Raw genomic sequence first — 17,346 nt, 5'->3', positions numbered from 1 at the left:
TTTGACTTTTATGAACGACTGGGTGTTTAAGGTTAGCGATTTGTCGTATTACCTGGCTGTATAGCAAATGAAAAAATACAATTATTGCACGGTGCAAGTTAAAAATGTGTGTTTTAATATTAAAGTTAAAATAAAAATGTGATAACATCATGCTACAGGCCCCGCACTTGCTTCATCCAGCACTGCCACCCCAATAAACATGGAACGTCGGGGCCGGCGTTGATGCAACGGGGTCAATCGCATGCCACCCTTACAACCCAAACGTTGGCATGCTTACGGCGGGAGGGGAAGGGGTGGCAACTCCATCGAGCAGTGGATCGCGAAACGAAGTGTACGTACGTGCGTGCCTGGACGTGCGGTGTCACACAGTAACGAGGAACTCTGTGTGACAAGCGGGAGGAGTTCAGTTTCTCGGCAGTTCAAGCCGTGGGGGATTTCCCACCGCCGACGTTCACGCAACTTGGGGGCTCGCAGACCGCAGACCGATTTGGCAGCAATGTACCCCGGGCAGGGATTTCTATTTATACAGCTGGAAAATACCCACGACGACGACGACCGCGCACGCGCACTGCACGCGCACTGCTCGCAGTGGCAGTCAGTGGCTGTCACGTCTCGTGACTTGGGGCTGTGCGGGGAAGTGACGAGATACGTGAATGTCCATGGCACGAGGAGTCGGCCACCCGCGGCTCCGGAGCATCCAGCGGCTCTTTGCCCCCCCCCCCCCTCCTCGTGGCTCTTTGGCCACTCCCCTCGTGGCTCTGTGACCACTCCCCTCGTGGCTCTTTAACCACTCCCCTCGAGGCTCTTTAACCACTCCCCTCGAGGCTCTTTGACCACTCCCCTCGAGGCTCTTTAACCACTCCCCTCGAGGCTCTTTGACCACTCCCCTCGAGGCTCTTTAACCACTCCCCTCGTGGCTCTTTAACCACTCCCCTCGAGGCTCTTTAACCACTCCCCTCGAGGCTCTTTGACCACTCCCCTCGAGGCTCTTTGACCACTCCCCTCGAGGCTCTTTGACCACTCCCCTCGAGGCTCTTTGACCACTCCCCTCGAGGCTCTTTAACCACTCCCCTCGAGGCTCTTTAACCACTCCCCTCGAGGCTCTTTGACCACTCCCCTCGAGGCTCTTTGACCACTCCCCTCGTGGCTCTTTAACCACTCCCCTCGAGGCTCTTTAACCACTCCCCTCGAGGCTCTTTGACCACTCCCCTCGAGGCTCTTTGACCACTCCCCTCGAGGCTCTTTAACCACTCCCCTCGAGGCTCTTTAACCACTCCCCTCGAGGCTCTTTAACCACTCCCCTCGAGGCTCTTTAACCACTCCCCTCGAGGCTCTTTGACCACTCCCCTCGAGGCTCTTTGACCACTCCCCTCGTGGCTCTTTAACCACTCCCCTCGAGGCTCTTTGACCACTCCCCTCGTGGCTCTTTAACCACTCCCCTCGAGGCTCTTTAACCACTCCCCTCAAGGCTCTTTGACCACTCCCCTCGAGGCTCTTTGACCACTCCCCTCGAGGCTCTTTAACCACTCCCCTCGAGGCTCTTTGACCACTCCCCTCGAGGCTCTTTGACCACTCCCCTCGTGGCTCTTTAACCACTCCCCTCGAGGCTCTTTAACCACTCCCCTCGAGGCTCTTTGACCACTTCCCTCGAGGCTCTTAACCACTCCCCTCGAGGCTCTTTAACCACTCCCCTCGAGGCTCTTTGACCACTCCCCTCGAGGCTCTTTGACCACTCCCCTCGAGGCTCTTTGACCACTCCCCTCGAGGCTCTTTGACCACTCCCCTCGAGGCTCTTTGACCACTCCCCTCGAGGCTCTTTGACCACTCCCCTCGTGGCTCTTTAACCACTCCCCTCGAGGCTCTTTGACCACTCCCCTCGTGGCTCTTTAACCACTCCCCTCGAGGCTCTTTGACCACTCCCCTCGAGGCTCTTTAACCACTCCCCTCGAGGCTCTTTGACCACTCCCCTCGAGGCTCTTTGACCACTCCCCTCGTGGCTCTTTAACCACTCCCCTCGAGGCTCTTTAACCACTCCCCTCGTGGCTCTTTGACCACTCCCCTCGAGGCTCTTTAACCACTCCCCTCGAGGCTCTTTAACCACTCCCCTCGAGGCTCTTTGACCACTCCCCTCGTGGCTCTTTAACCACTCCCCTCGAGGCTCTTTAACCACTCCCCTCGAGGCTCTTTGACCACTCCCCTCGAGGCTCTTTGACCACTCCCCTCGTGGCTCTTTAACCACTCCCCTCGAGGCTCTTTGACCACTCCCCTCGTGGCTCTTTAACCACTCCCCTCGAGGCTCTTTAACCACTCCCCTCGAGGCTCTTTGACCACTCCCCTCGAGGCTCTTTGACCACTCCCCTCGTGGCTCTTTAACCACTCCCCTCGTGGCTCTTTAACCACTCCCCTCGTGGCTCTTTAACCACTCCCCTCGAGGCTCTTTAACCACTCCCCTCGAGGCTCTTTAACCACTCCCCTCGAGGCTCTTTAACCACTCCCCTCGAGGCTCTTTGACCACTCCCCTCGAGGCTCTTTGACCACTCCCCTCGTGGCTCTGTGACCACTCCCCTCGCGGCTCTTTGACCACTCCCCTCGTGGCTCTTTGACCACTCACCTCGCGGCTCTTTGACCACTCCCCTCGAGGCTCTTTGACCACTCCCCTCGTGGCTCTTTGACCACTCACCTCGAGGCTCTTTGACCACTCCCCTCGTGGCTCTGTGACCACTCCCCTCGAGGCTCTTTGACCACTCCCCTCGTGGCTCTTTGACCACTCCCCTCGAGGCTCTTTGACCACTCCCCTTGAGGCTCTTTGACCACTCCCCTCGTGGCTCTTTGACCACTCCCCTCGAGGCTCTTTGACCACTCCCCTCGTGGCTCTTTGACCACTCCCCTCGTGGCTCTTTAACCACTCCCCTCGTGGCTCTTTGACCACTCCCCTTGAGGCTCTTTGACCACTCCCCTCGTGGCTCTTTGACCACTCCCCTCGTGGCTCTTTGACCACTCACCTCGTGGCTCTTTGACCACTCACCTCGTGGCTCTTTGACCACTCCCCTCGAGGCTCTTTGACCACTCCCCTCGTGGCTCTTTGACCACTCCCCTCGAGGCTCTTTGACCACTCCCCTTGAGGCTCTTTGACCACTCACCTCGTGGCTCTTTGACCACTCCCCTCGAGGCTCTTTGACCACTCCCCTCGTGGCTCTTTGACCACTCCCCTCGTGGCTCTTTAACCACTCCCCTCGTGGCTCTTTGACCACTCCCCTTGAGGCTCTTTGACCACTCCCCTCGTGGCTCTTTGACCACTCACCTCGTGGCTCTTTGACCACTCACCTCGTGGCTCTTTGACCACTCCCCTCGTGGCTCTTTGACCACTCACCTCGTGGCTCTTTGACCACTCCCCTCGTGGCTCTTTGACCACCCCCCTTGTTGCCAGACGTTATTTTAAATGACGTCTCAAAATAATTGCATGAAGAGAATGGGGTGTCACTATGGAATGTCTTGGTGGCAACAAAATGAACAGTACAGTCACCGTATTGTTAAATATTAACTAGGGGTGGGGGGACTAAATATACGAAGTTTATTCCATCACCGATTTTGTTTGTCACAATTGTGTGTTTGTCATCTGCTGCTGTGTGTTGTGTGGCTCTGCGTGTGATGCGGCTCCCACACTATATTGGTGAAAGGGGCCGTCCATAAATGACGTCACGCGATTTTGGACGATTTTTGACCCCCCCCCCCTCGTCACACGGTGTCACAAAAAGTCAGACCCCCCCTCAAATAAGACGTCACAAAGCTCTGCCTCCCCCCCCCAAAAAAACATGCTTCAAATCGCTTTAAACTATTGTCATTGTAGTGCGTATTTAATGTGGCGCTTGTTGTGTATGTACCCCCTTTTTATTTTTTTTTCATATTATTTTTTTTTTAAGAATTATTCTGCCAACATAGATAATATCGTTTTTTTTTAATAGACGCGGCCACGTGGGAACGAACACGCCCCCACACTTCCACAGAGGCCCCCACACTTCCACAGATGCGCGCATACCTCATTTCAAAGGAGAGAGGACATGAAAGGGGGGGCAATAAGGTAATAAAAAAAAAACTCCCCTAAATTCACACAAGAGGAACAAGGGAGGGGGGGAATTGCAGGCGGGGGGTTGCAGAACCAGGAGACACGGAGGAAGAGATAATTATATTCTTAACAAAGAAACAGCATCGACGACAAAAAGCACAGATGGGTCTTTGAACCATGTTAAATACACAAGTTACCAACTTAACCATAAAGATTAAGCAAACAGTATCCATCCTCACTCCAATTGAAAACCAGACGACAATCTGAACCAGAATCGCGACCCATCATTGTTAATAAATACTGACATTATTTACCTTTAAAGAATATCTACACGGCCGGGCCGAAGCATCAAAGAATAATTATGGCATCGATTTCGCTCCAAAACAAAATTCCTAGCCGGGATATCAGATTAAATAATCACAAGAAGTCAAATAATAAGTACGGAATTAAAGTAGAAGAGGAATCAAGGGCGGAGAAGGCTCTCAAAATTAACCAAACACAACAACCCATGGGAAGCGAGCAACACGGCCGCCTTTGTCTTTCCGAGAGGATCTCCACACGCAGGCACAAAGCTAGGAAATGACACCCATAAAGGGGGCAATGGCTCAAAGGAAATTAACACGTCTTCGAATAAATAAGCGCATGCGCCGGGTGCTCCCACCGTGGAAACAACCGCCTTTGTCTCCCCACAACACGGACAAACACGCACGCGAAACACACGGACAAACACGCACGCGAAACACACGGACGGACACACACACGGACGCAGATGGTCCACCCCCACAGGAAGGTTTTATGACACAGCTTTTGAACAACTCGGGAAGCCGAGTGGAATTTTCCGATATAAACCGAAGGAAAATCCATACAACTCAGATCGACAGGGGCTCTGGCCTCCATCACAGATCGACAGGGGCTCTGGCCTCCATCACAGATCGACAGGGGCTCTGGCCTCCATCACAGATCGACAGGGGCTCTGGCTCCACCACAGATCGACAGGGGCTCTGGCCCCCATCACAGATCTCCAGGGCTGTGGCTCCATCTCTCCTTGTCGCCGCCAACGAAGAAGCTCCTGTCATTCAGAATGACGAGGTTTGCGGAGTAGCGACGCGTAGCTAAAAGCCGAGGTCTGCACCACCTGAGAAGAATCGCTACTCTGAGTCGCAGAGCTGCGAGTGAAGCCAACAAAGACGCCAACGTCCACCCTGCCACGAACGAAGCACCGCTCCTCGTCAGAGTGACGACCAGCGAACAACCCGCAGGAAAGGCGGAGATCGCTGAACGAGCGCTGACCGTGCGCCACCTTGCGCCACCGTGCGCCACCTTGCGCCTCCGTGCGCCACCGCGCGCCATCGAGCGACAACGAGCGACACCTTGCGCCACCGAGCGACACCGAGCGACACGAGCGACCGAGCATCTTCAAGGACAGCATCGTGCCAACTCGTCATCTAGCAGTAGAAAGAGAGAGCGCACGAGCAGCACCAAGCCCCCGGAACCATCAAGCGCCAAGCAAGCAAGTTTCTTCAAGGAACATCGTGCCAACGCCGCTCAATCCAGCAGTGGAGAGAGAGAGAGAGAGCAAAAGCCGAGCGACACGCCGAGCGAGGGAGCAGCAGGAGCTGTTCGTATCCTCCCACACCACACAAGCTAACGACACAATTAATATTACGAGAGGACAACGCACACACAGCACGCACACGAATAAGACTTTCAAAAAGTGATCTTTGCGTTTCAAAAAGGGTTGCCATTTCGAGGTGGTGCGTTCAATATCAACTGATCGTGCAAAGCAGTTGCTGCCGTCGAGTTACATAAATGCATAAGAGTTTTCGTTATTCATATTGCATAATTGCATAATTTCGCAACTGCATAAGTTTTTGTCGTTCATATTAGTTAATTGCATAATCTTGCCCATGAATTATTGACGCATGTTTGACCTGCATGATAGAATGTCACGTGCTTGTTAGAATAAAATTGTTATCACAGAAGCATATCGAGTGTTCCTTCCAAGTCCATGCAAAACTGTCTTATTCTTGACAACTGTATCCTGTGATGAGATATGAAAATGGAGACCTAAAATATTATAACACACACTAGGATAATCGGTAAATGAATCTATGATAATCGTGTTATCCTGATTGATAACTCTGGATAAACGAAACTAAGCAAATTATCATAACTTCACACATTAACATAATCGCAAGCCTCCGCATAAATTACTACGATTATCATAATTTATGCATATAATCACACGCATTATCATAATTTATGCATATTAATACACACACTATCATAATTAATGCGATTTGCGCATTTTTCGGAAAATTATTAATTTTTATTATTTTTATCAAAATTTCATAATCACAACACATAAAACATAATGGGTGGCCCGTCCGGGATCTCTCGCAGACAGTGTTTTGCATGGATGATGGAATGAATCACTTCGTGTTAACCAGAATATCAGGATCGAACATTGCATGGTGATTGTGAACGGGCGGAAAACAAAAAAACGCCCTCTAAGGTTAAAACCCAGAATAGCAGGTTAAAACAGAGACAGTGGAATTAAGATAATATCGTATCAAACCAATTGCATCCTCTGATAAATGGTGTTAGAGGTACGCACTCTGAATCGGAAAATAACAGATAGCTCGAGTCAAATTGACTACACTCTGTGAGATAATTGTTTTATATGCACTCTGAAAAGAAATGTCAAAGTAACTTCCGCCATACCTAAGATGCTAGGATTGAGAATAATTTTTGAATGGGTTACGGGATACGGGGAGCTCGTATTTAAACGTACCGACCAATCTGTTACAAAGCAGTACAGTCAGAGAGACATATGGGAAGGGAGCTGTATCGATAACACGAACACACCTCGGGGGAAACTAATTGACTGGATAAAAGGTAACGAAGGCGAACACGATGCAAAAACTGCAGAGAAGGCAGGACAGGACTCATTCCTTCTCACACAGGCATACAGACAGGGATTGTGGAATGAGGGAAAATTTGGAAAGGAAACGGGAGAGAAATCAGTGCTCGCGACACCAGCGAAACTCACAGACGTGGATCCACAGAATAAATATGGAAGTGACATTAAATCACACTCTTGGGTACGTGGACAGAGTCCAGGGATTGATCGCACAAAAATTATGGATATCGAACAAAAAATCATTGACAAAGGGAAACCCTCACAATTCGAGAGAAGGGATGGAGAGATACATATGCAAACAAAAACATGTGAGACTGACAACTTCACAGATAGAGGGAGGAAAAATGTTAAAGTAAAATCGCCAGGACATGGTACACTAAGGGCAGAGGCAAAAACTGAAGGGAAATGGCAACACGAGCGACACGGCACTGGGCGCGCACACAGAAAATGCACACCACTTAAACACAAGCGACACAGCACAGACCAAAGTGACAGATTGCCTGATGATAACTTGTTTGATGATGACGCTGTCGGCAATCAACTTTCGGAATACCTATTCACCAGTAAAACCCTTAAATTGATGGACAAGGCTCTAGTCAGAATTCCCGATTTTGACCCCCACAATAAGACTATGGATATCCACACACATATCGCAACCGTAGAAGAGGAGGCAATGATTAGAGGGCTGAGGAGACGGGATGAAAAAGCGAGTTTGTTGAAACGGACCTTACATAAAGAATCTATTCCATGGGTAAAGTCACTACCACACAAGGTTAGAAATGATTTTAAACAATTGAGCCTGGCAGTGATTCGGAAGTTTGGAGAATATTCGACACTCACTGAGGGGTTTTATGCTGTAAAATCGATGACCCAGGGCATGGACCAAGATCCACGTGACTACCTCGTCCAATTTAAAAGAGCGTATTATGCAGGCGATGTGAATCAATACCACGAAGGAGATAAAATGTTCAAAATTATGTTTTTTGAATCCTTGAGCCCAGAGATTACAGAAAGGGTGAGGATGGTTTTGAATCCAGAAACCGCATCCTTACGCCGCATAGAGAGCAAGGCGTACATGGCATGGTTGTACAGAGCTAAGAATCATAATTCGGATCCAGAACACAGGGAGAGGGATGAGGAACCCAGCCTCTCAGAGAGGAATAAAAATCACCGAGCAGTCCCACAATGCAGGACAGAGCAGAAACGCACGCACCCATGGCAAAATAACCCAGAGAGAGGTTGGCACGAGAATGAGAGCGGCACAAAGCCGAACATTCAGGAGAATCGCAGGAGGGGGAGGTTCAGAATAGAACCATACCAACACCCCATGCCACGACACACACAAGATCAAAATTACCCACAAAGATGGCGAGGTAACAATCCAGGAAAAATTTGGCACCCAAATGGGAGAAATACTGGGCTAAAAATGTACGAGAATCGCAGGAGGGAGAGGTTCAGAGCAGAACCATATCAACACCCCATCCCACGACACACGCAAGGTTCAAATTACGCACAGAGATGGGAAGATAACCACCTAGCGGGAAGGTGTTACACAGACCGCGGAGGTATGGATGCGAACATTCAGGAGAATCGCAGGATGGGAGGTCAAACACAATCGATCCAATTCCGACCAATTCCTCCACCGGCTATACCAGGAGGGAATAGAGGAATAACACAGAATGCGGTCCAAATACGTGATGAACCATCCACAGTGAGTGCGAGCGAGCGGCCAACACGCGCCCCACCCGCTGAGGTGTTAAACCCTGAGCAGGCTGCAAGTGACAGGGCTGAATGGAAGAGTGATCGGACGGTGGATAGCAGACAGCAGAGACAAAGAGAGAACACAGAGACACGCCCTGAGGAGCGCAGGCGTGAGCCTTTGAATGGAAAATATCCAAGGGAAACCAAAAATTATGTGGATCGGAGTGCTAAAATGGAGACGAATATCCATGACGTATCGGGAATGGTGTTGAAATCCAACACACTCGTAAAAACAAAGAGGGCAACATTACGAAGGACAGAATTAAATCGACACACTGACTCGGCAAATGTGCATGTAATCGCAGAGAGAGCGAATGCCACGAACCAAGTGTCAAAGTGGGTCGTGTGCGCGAATTCTGGTTACGTGCAGCACAATTTTTCACCACACACTCCCACGACGCGAGAGAGTGAGAGAGGAAACTACAAAAACGAACCCGAAAACCGTGATCAAATTATCAAAGTGATAAGTGGTAAACCAGGCAACATGAGGAAGGTAACGCATAAATGCGTTCGAAACCGCTACCTAGCGTTTCCCAGGATTTAACAAAAACAAAAATGAATGTTCGTCAGAGTTATGATGTATGAGAACCGATGTAACGCAATATCGATGTTAACGTGTGTTATTTTCTTTGCTTAATTCAAATGTAACCAGGATTTAACAAAAACAAAAATGAATGTTCGTCAGAGTTATGATGTATGAGAACCGATGTAACGCAATATCGATGTTAACGTGTTGTTATTTTCTTTGCTTATTTCAGATGTAACCAGGTTAAGATCGTAATACGTGCACGCGCGTCGTAAGAAATAACCGCCGAGAGTAAGGGCGGCTGATGGGATGCATGACATAAAAAGGGGGCATTACTTTGTTTGAAAATTCGCCAGTGGCCAAATCGACCCCTGATAATTTTCAAAAGGGCGGACTGTTGTGTATGTACCCCCTTTTTATTTTTTTTTAATATTATTTTTTTTTTAAGAATTATTCTGCCAACATAGATAATATCGTTTTTTTTTAATAGACGCGGCCACGTGGGAACGAACACGCCCCCACACTTCCACAGAGGCCCCCACACTTCCACAGATGCGCGCATACCTCATTTCAAAGGAGAGAGGACATGAAAGGGGGGGCAATAAGGTAATAAAAAAAAACTCCCCTAAATTCACACAAGAGGAACAAGGGAGGGGGGGAATTGCAGGCGGGGGGTTGCAGAACCAGGAGACACGGAGGAAGAGATAATTATATTCTTAACAAAGAAACAGCATCGACGACAAAAAGCACAGATGGGTCTTTGAACCATGTTAAATACACAAGTTACCAACTTAACCATAAAGATTAAGCAAACAGTATCCATCCTCACTCCAATTGAAAACCAGACGACAATCTGAACCAGAATCGCGACCCATCATTGTTAATAAATACTGACATTATTTACCTTTAAAGAATATCTACACGGCCGGGCCGAAGCATCAAAGAATAATTATGGCATCGATTTCGCTCCAAAACAAAATTCCTAGCCGGGATATCAGATTAAATAATCACAAGAAGTCAAATAATAAGTACGGAATTAAAGTAGAAGAGGAATCAAGGGCGGAGAAGGCTCTCAAAATTAACCAAACACAACAACCCATGGGAAGCGAGCAACACGGCCGCCTTTGTCTTTCCGAGAGGATCTCCACACGCAGGCACAAAGCTAGGAAATGACACCCATAAAGGGGGCAATGGCTCAAAGGAAATTAACACGTCTTCGAATAAATAAGCGCATGCACTGGGTGCTCCCACCGTGGAAACAACCGCCTTTGTCTCCCCACAACACGGACAAACACGCACGCGAAACACACGGACAAACACGCACGCGAAACACACGGACGGACACACACACGGACGCAGATGGTCCACCCCCACAGGAAGGTTTTATGACACAGCTTTTGAACAACTCGGGAAGCCGAGTGGAATTTTCCGATATAAACCGAGGGAAAATCCATACAACTCAGATCGACAGGGGCTCTGGCCTCCATCACAGATCGACAGGGGCTCTGGCCTCCATCACAGATCGACAGGGGCTCTGGCCTCCATCACAGATCGACAGGGGCTCTGGCTCCACCACAGATCGACAGGGGCTCTGGCCCCCATCACAGATCTCCAGGGCTGTGGCTCCATCTCTCCTTGTCGCCGCCAACGAAGAAGCTCCTGTCATTCAGAATGACGAGGTTTGCGGAGTAGCGACGCGTAGCTAAAAGCCGAGGTCTGCACCACCTGAGAAGAATCGCTACTCTGAGTCGCAGAGCTGCGAGTGAAGCCAACAAAGACGCCAACGTCCACCCTGCCACGAACGAAGCACCGCTCCTCGTCAGAGTGACGACCAGCGAACAACCCGCAGGAAAGGCGGAGATCGCTGAACGAGCGCTGACCGTGCGCCACCTTGCGCCACCGTGCGCCACCTTGCGCCTCCGTGCGCCACCGCGCGCCATCGAGCGACAACGAGCGACACCTTGCGCCACCGAGCGACACCGAGCGACACGAGCGACCGAGCATCTTCAAGGACAGCATCGTGCCAACTCGTCATCTAGCAGTAGAAAGAGAGAGCGCACGAGCAGCACCAAGCCCCCGGAACCATCAAGCGCCAAGCAAGCAAGTTTCTTCAAGGAACATCGTGCCAACGCCGCTCAATCCAGCAGTGGAGAGAGAGAGAGAGAGCAAAAGCCGAGCGACACGCCGAGCGAGGGAGCAGCAGGAGCTGTTCGTATCCTCCCACACCACACAAGCTAACGACACAATTAATATTACGAGAGGACAACGCACACACAGCACGCACACGAATAAGACTTTCAAAAAGTGATCTTTGCGTTTCAAAAAGGGTTGCCATTTCGAGGTGGTGCGTTCAATATCAACTGATCGTGCAAAGCAGTTGCTGCCGTCGAGTTACATAAATGCATAAGAGTTTTCGTTATTCATATTGCATAATTGCATAATTTCGCAACTGCATAAGTTTTTGTCGTTCATATTAGTTAATTGCATAATCTTGCCCATGAATTATTGACGCATGTTTGACCTGCATGATAGAATGTCACGTGCTTGTTAGAATAAAATTGTTATCACAGAAGCATATCGAGTGTTCCTTCCAAGTCCATGCAAAACTGTCTTATTCTTGACAACTGTATCCTGTGATGAGATATGAAAATGGAGACCTAAAATATTATAACACACACTAGGATAATCGGTAAATGAATCTATGATAATCGTGTTATCCTGATTGATAACTCTGGATAAACGAAACTAAGCAAATTATCATAACTTCACACATTAACATAATCGCAAGCCTCCGCATAAATTACTACGATTATCATAATTTATGCATATAATCACACGCATTATCATAATTTATGCATATTAATACACACACTATCATAATTAATGCGATTTGCGCATTTTTCGGAAAATTATTAATTTTTATTATTTTTATCAAAATTTCATAATCACAACACATACAACACGCTGCACTCTGATGTTGTAGGAGAAAACATTTCTTAAAAAGTCAATTTAATTAAGTAGAACGTGTTGTCTATATTTATTTAAAGTTGCGCATTTTTACGTGACGTCACATTTCTCACACCCCCCACCCCTCGTCACACATCGTCACAAATGTCTGACCCCCCCCCCCCCCTAGGTGCGTGACGTCATTTATGGACGGCCCTAAACACTAAAACAAAACACAATTTGCTCTTCTTCTGCCTTCAAAGGTCGCCGACCCCTGCCGTAGATGATCAATGGCGGGAAATGCAATGCGCAATGAAGGCTAACTTTGAAGACACTAAAACAGAGTACAGTACTTGTTATTTACTAGTGCCTGATTATCCTAGTAGCAAAAGTAGCAGATACTACAGCTCCGTAGTTGGTACCACTTTGCAATATAATTGCCACGTATCGAATTAAATAAATATCATACCCCAGAAACGGCGTTCTACGTACAATGTTATTTTACTCAAGTGACTGCGGTTCAAGGCAAATTATTTCGGAAGCAAAAATGTTTCACGAGATGAATTTAAACCGCGTTTTAAACGGGTTTTTGTTCTTCCCCTCGCGGTGGGGTAGGTTCCCTTGTACGGTGTGGGGCAGCCAGCCCGTTCCCCATCTTTCTATCCGCTGCTTTTCATAACCGGTCTGGCTTCACGTTGGCGGTGTGCGCACGTGCGTCACCACGTGATGTGTCTCGGGCCCGCACATTGCCTCAACAACAAAAAGAAATATTTAAAAACACATTCCTCCTGCGGAGGGAGCTGGTAGGAACGTTGGGTTGCTCGGTCAATGGCCAGGGTCAACGGCGGCGTGGTGTATTCCGCAAATTTGCCCGACTGTGAGGGCGGGCACAAGTCGGCGTGAGTAGGTTAAACGTTGAGTTTCATAAGGGCACCACGGGGTGACCAGCCCCTCCCCACCCAGCCCCCTCCCACTCCCACCAGCCGCTCCCTACCCAGCCCCTCCCCACCCAGCCTCACCCTCCCCACCCAGCCCCTCCCTCCCCACCCAGCCCCTCCCTGCACGACGGACACAATAATCCCCTGTGGGCTGATGTAACCAGGACGTCCCTACCAGTACAAGTTTGTGTTCTCTTACATTGTTGTTGAAAACAAATCTCATGGTGCTTTCGCCACCAGGGGTGGGGCAAGGCAAAACCTGCCCCCCACGCTAGAGGGCGCCACGGTGGTGAGATGTTAAATACCTCGCCTGGTATACAGGAGGTCGTGGGTTAGATCCCAACCCTGACGGCCTGCATATTTAGAGTTTTCATGTCTCTCTCTCTCCCCGTGGTGGCGTGGATTTTTGTCCGGGTCCTCCGGTTTTTCCCTTCCATATTTAGGGGCCGTCCATAAATGACGTCACGCACCTAGGGGGGGGGGGGTCAGACATGTGTGACGAGGGGGGGGGGGTTGAGAAATGTGATGTCACATCAAAATGCGCAACTTTAAATAAATATAGACAACACGTTCTATTTAATTAAATAGACTTTTAAATAAATGTTTTCTCCTACAACATTAGAGTGCAGCGCCACATTAAATACGCACTACAATGACAATAGTTTTAAGCGATTTGAACCATGTTTTATTTTCGGGAGGGGGGGCAGAGCATTGTGATGTCATATTTGAGGGGGGGTCTGACTTTTTGTGACACCGTGTGACGTAGAGGGGGGGGGGTCAAAAATCGTCCCAAATTGCGTGACGTCATTTATGGACGGCCCCTTAGAATCGACGCGCGTTTAGAATATTTGGCTGCTACTATAAATCCCCACGTGATGAAAAGCCACTTCGTTGAGCTATCATTTGCGATAGCCAGGTCACTTCTGAAAAGATCTACATAGTTCAGTGGGCCTTGCCTGCTAAAATAAAAAAAAAACGTTTTGGTTACCCTACTGATTGGAGCCCAGGGTCTCAGCGGTGTTGAACTCAGCGTCTCTGACCTCGTGGCGTCCCGCTGAGCCACCAGGCCACCTCGACAATCGACGGCGATGGTGACCATAGCGGCAGGGTGGTTCGCTCAGTGAGCCGCCTCGCAGCGAGAACGGCCTCTGTTCGATTCCTGACTCGGGCGCATTAAACGTGTCGAGTTTGTACGTTCTCTCCCCGTCCTGCATGGGTTTTCTCCCGGATATCTGCTTTCTTCCCATTGCTATGACAAAACAAAACAATACACTGTAACTGGAATTGGTCAAAAAACATCACAATGCAAAAAAAAATACGTGAAAATTACTCATGTGGAATGACACACAGCGTAGCAACATCGGCCCTTTCTGCGAAAGCGTTGCTGGACCCTCCATAAAAATATAGTTGAAGATAATTTGAAAAATGATTTTATTCGCTGGTGTTTGTAGGGAGCTGTGGACACCGCTTTGATCAACAGCATCGACACGATAGAGTTTCATTCATGTTGGGGATCATCGTTACGTGGGGTTAAGCTATGATGCTGCCACCCACCCACCCAACCCCTAACCCCTAACCCCCTAGCCAACTGCTCGTGACTGAACGTGCAGTATTTAACGTGCGAACTCTTTTTCAATCTTACTCTTAAACGCGTCGAGAATGTGGCCAACTACGCGAGTGTAGAATTTGCCTTCGTCGGATGAAACTCAAATGAGCGTGGTCGGTATCTGTACAGGGTGCTTAAAAATAATGTTAACACTTATATGGGATTCATATTCTCTGGGCATTTCTGGCATTAGTTACCAGCTTAACAAGTGCATATGGGACTACCGTTTTTAATAGAAAAAGAACGGATAATACACTGTAAAATTATAACAAACGTAATTTGAATGGCTTCAAAAAGTCAAAGAGTCTCCACTTGTTCGCCATCGTTGTCAACGCGCGCCTGGAATCTTCTCCAGGTGGTCTCCAGAGCCCGGAGGCACATTTCTCGTGGTGTTGTTGCAAATTCTCAGAAATGTTTACATGTGTAATGGGTTCACTCAACTTGGAGGCAACACTATTTATTAACACGTAACATTAACACGGACACTATACATACGGTGGTGACCACCGTTCCTACTCTCACTAACACTCGGGAGCATTACATAGCGTGACCATGGCAGGGGGACTGCTCTAGAGGAGTTGTACACCCCGAGCTGCCAGTGCTATTCAGTGGCCTAAAATAAAATGTTTCGCTCCGGATGATCGCTGCAAAGTATGACCTGTGTTTTTATTTAGTGTGCTGATCTTAAAGGTGCATTGAAAAATTATAATACTCTGATTGATGCTCCTGCTGTTGTGGAGTGACTCATGCAGCCAGCTATGGCTGCAGGGTTTTGGTAGTACATGTTGTTTGTCGTTCATTGTGAAAATTCCGTCACAGTTCCTATGATCACTGTTTCATTGCTTTATTTGGGTGATTTCGAAAAGTTTACTGGTTTGGCCACGTTTGTTTGTTGTAGTACGGAGTAAGACTGATGGCCTTAATCTAAGTTGTCTTGTGGTTGTTGTTGTTGTTTGACTTGCATCCCACTGGTATTTTTGTACACAGCGTTGGTGTACGGTGTTTTTTTCTACAATATTTAGCTGTCTTTTCTTGGATTTTCTGTTTGCACTCAGTCACATATTCACTTTCAGATGTTTTCTTATTCATGTTTTTGTTTTTTGTTGGTTGCGGTTGCACCCGATTCAAGAGCCGAATGGCTCACAGGGCTATACCTAATAAATTAACTTGAACTTGAACTTGCTTGGTCACGAACGACTTCTTATGGTGTCTTCATCCCGGAGTAGAACAGCCCCACTCACTGTTCACATTCCGCTTATAACCGCTCAGGCGTGGCCGACTCCACCCCCGGCCACGCCCCCCTTCTCGATCCTTTGGGAAGGTCCGGACCCCCAACCACGTGACCCCCAAGCTGCTCCCCTGGGGCTCCTGATCCCCCTTTATCCGGTCACGTGTCCTGTTGAGTGCCACGACCTGACACGACCCCCGTGACACACACCTACAGCCCCCATACCGAGCCGCCACAGTAGTGATGTCATATGTCCCTATGCTCGTACAGTCCCGACATAGTAGTGACGTCATATGCCACTACACATGTGTAGTGGGTTCGATTGGGGCGCACACTAGAACTGGAGGCAACGCCCGGGCTTTCTCGCCCGGGCTTTCCCACCCGGGAAACAGCAGCGGCGGCGGCGGCGTCCTTTCCCCGCGGCTCCGGAGCTCCCTCCCCGACGGCGGCGAAGCAGCGGCGTGATGACCTGTCCCGCCGCTCTGCCTGCAGCGCCATCTCGCTCTCTCTCACCGGGGCTGCAATCCCCGGGGCTGTCTGGAGAATGATCGTCACGCCGTCCTCGTTTTATGACGGCATCCAGGTCAGTTGTTTTCTACATGTGCGCATGTTACTACACTCGGCTAACACCTAGCAATTTCACATTTTCTGACACCAAATGTAGTGGGTTCGATTGAGGCCGACACTAGAACTGGGGGCAACACGTTGATTAAATAACACAACAGCTACTCTTAACGTTAACAGGATAACGACATAGGGTGGTAACCACCGCTCCTAACTTAGCTAACACACGGGGGATACTATATTACCGTACCAGGACAGCTCATCACGCTGCCTGGTCCACTAGCGGAGACCGGAGACCGAGGACCGTAGATGGCGGCTTCCTTACCAGAGTTGACCCAGCAGAACAGCCCCACTCCCTCCCGGGACTTGGCTTATAACCGCTCCGGCGTGGCCGGCTCTGCCCTTGGCCACGCCCCTTTCCAGATCCTTCGGGAGGGACCCTGGGTCCACGTCACGTGACCCTCACACCCCCATGTGGGGGGGGGGGGACATCCCCCCTAATATTCAAATATGCTCAAAATGTCCCCCCCAATATATTGCTATAAAATAGATTTCTGTTTATATGATTGTGGTTATGGTTGTACTTTCTAAATCTCTAATCTCTGCCATTACATGCAATGAAACAAGAAAAGGTAAAACATAAAAAACAGAGCAATGTAATACAATACACTATTAGACAATATTCTAAAACAATTAATAAAAAGTCCATCGTATGTGTTAGTGATTTTTTTTATCTTTTAGGCAGGAAATGGCAGGAAATTCGCGTTCAAATTTAGATTTTATTTTTCTGG

The sequence above is a fragment of the Lethenteron reissneri genome, chromosome 54, assembly GCF_015708825.2.
Source record: "Lethenteron reissneri isolate LAM-NWPU_2019-01 chromosome 54, ASM1570882v1, whole genome shotgun sequence".
Classification (NCBI taxonomy): domain Eukaryota; kingdom Metazoa; phylum Chordata; class Hyperoartia; order Petromyzontiformes; family Petromyzontidae; genus Lethenteron; species Lethenteron reissneri.
This window is presented reverse-complemented; position numbering follows the sequence as displayed.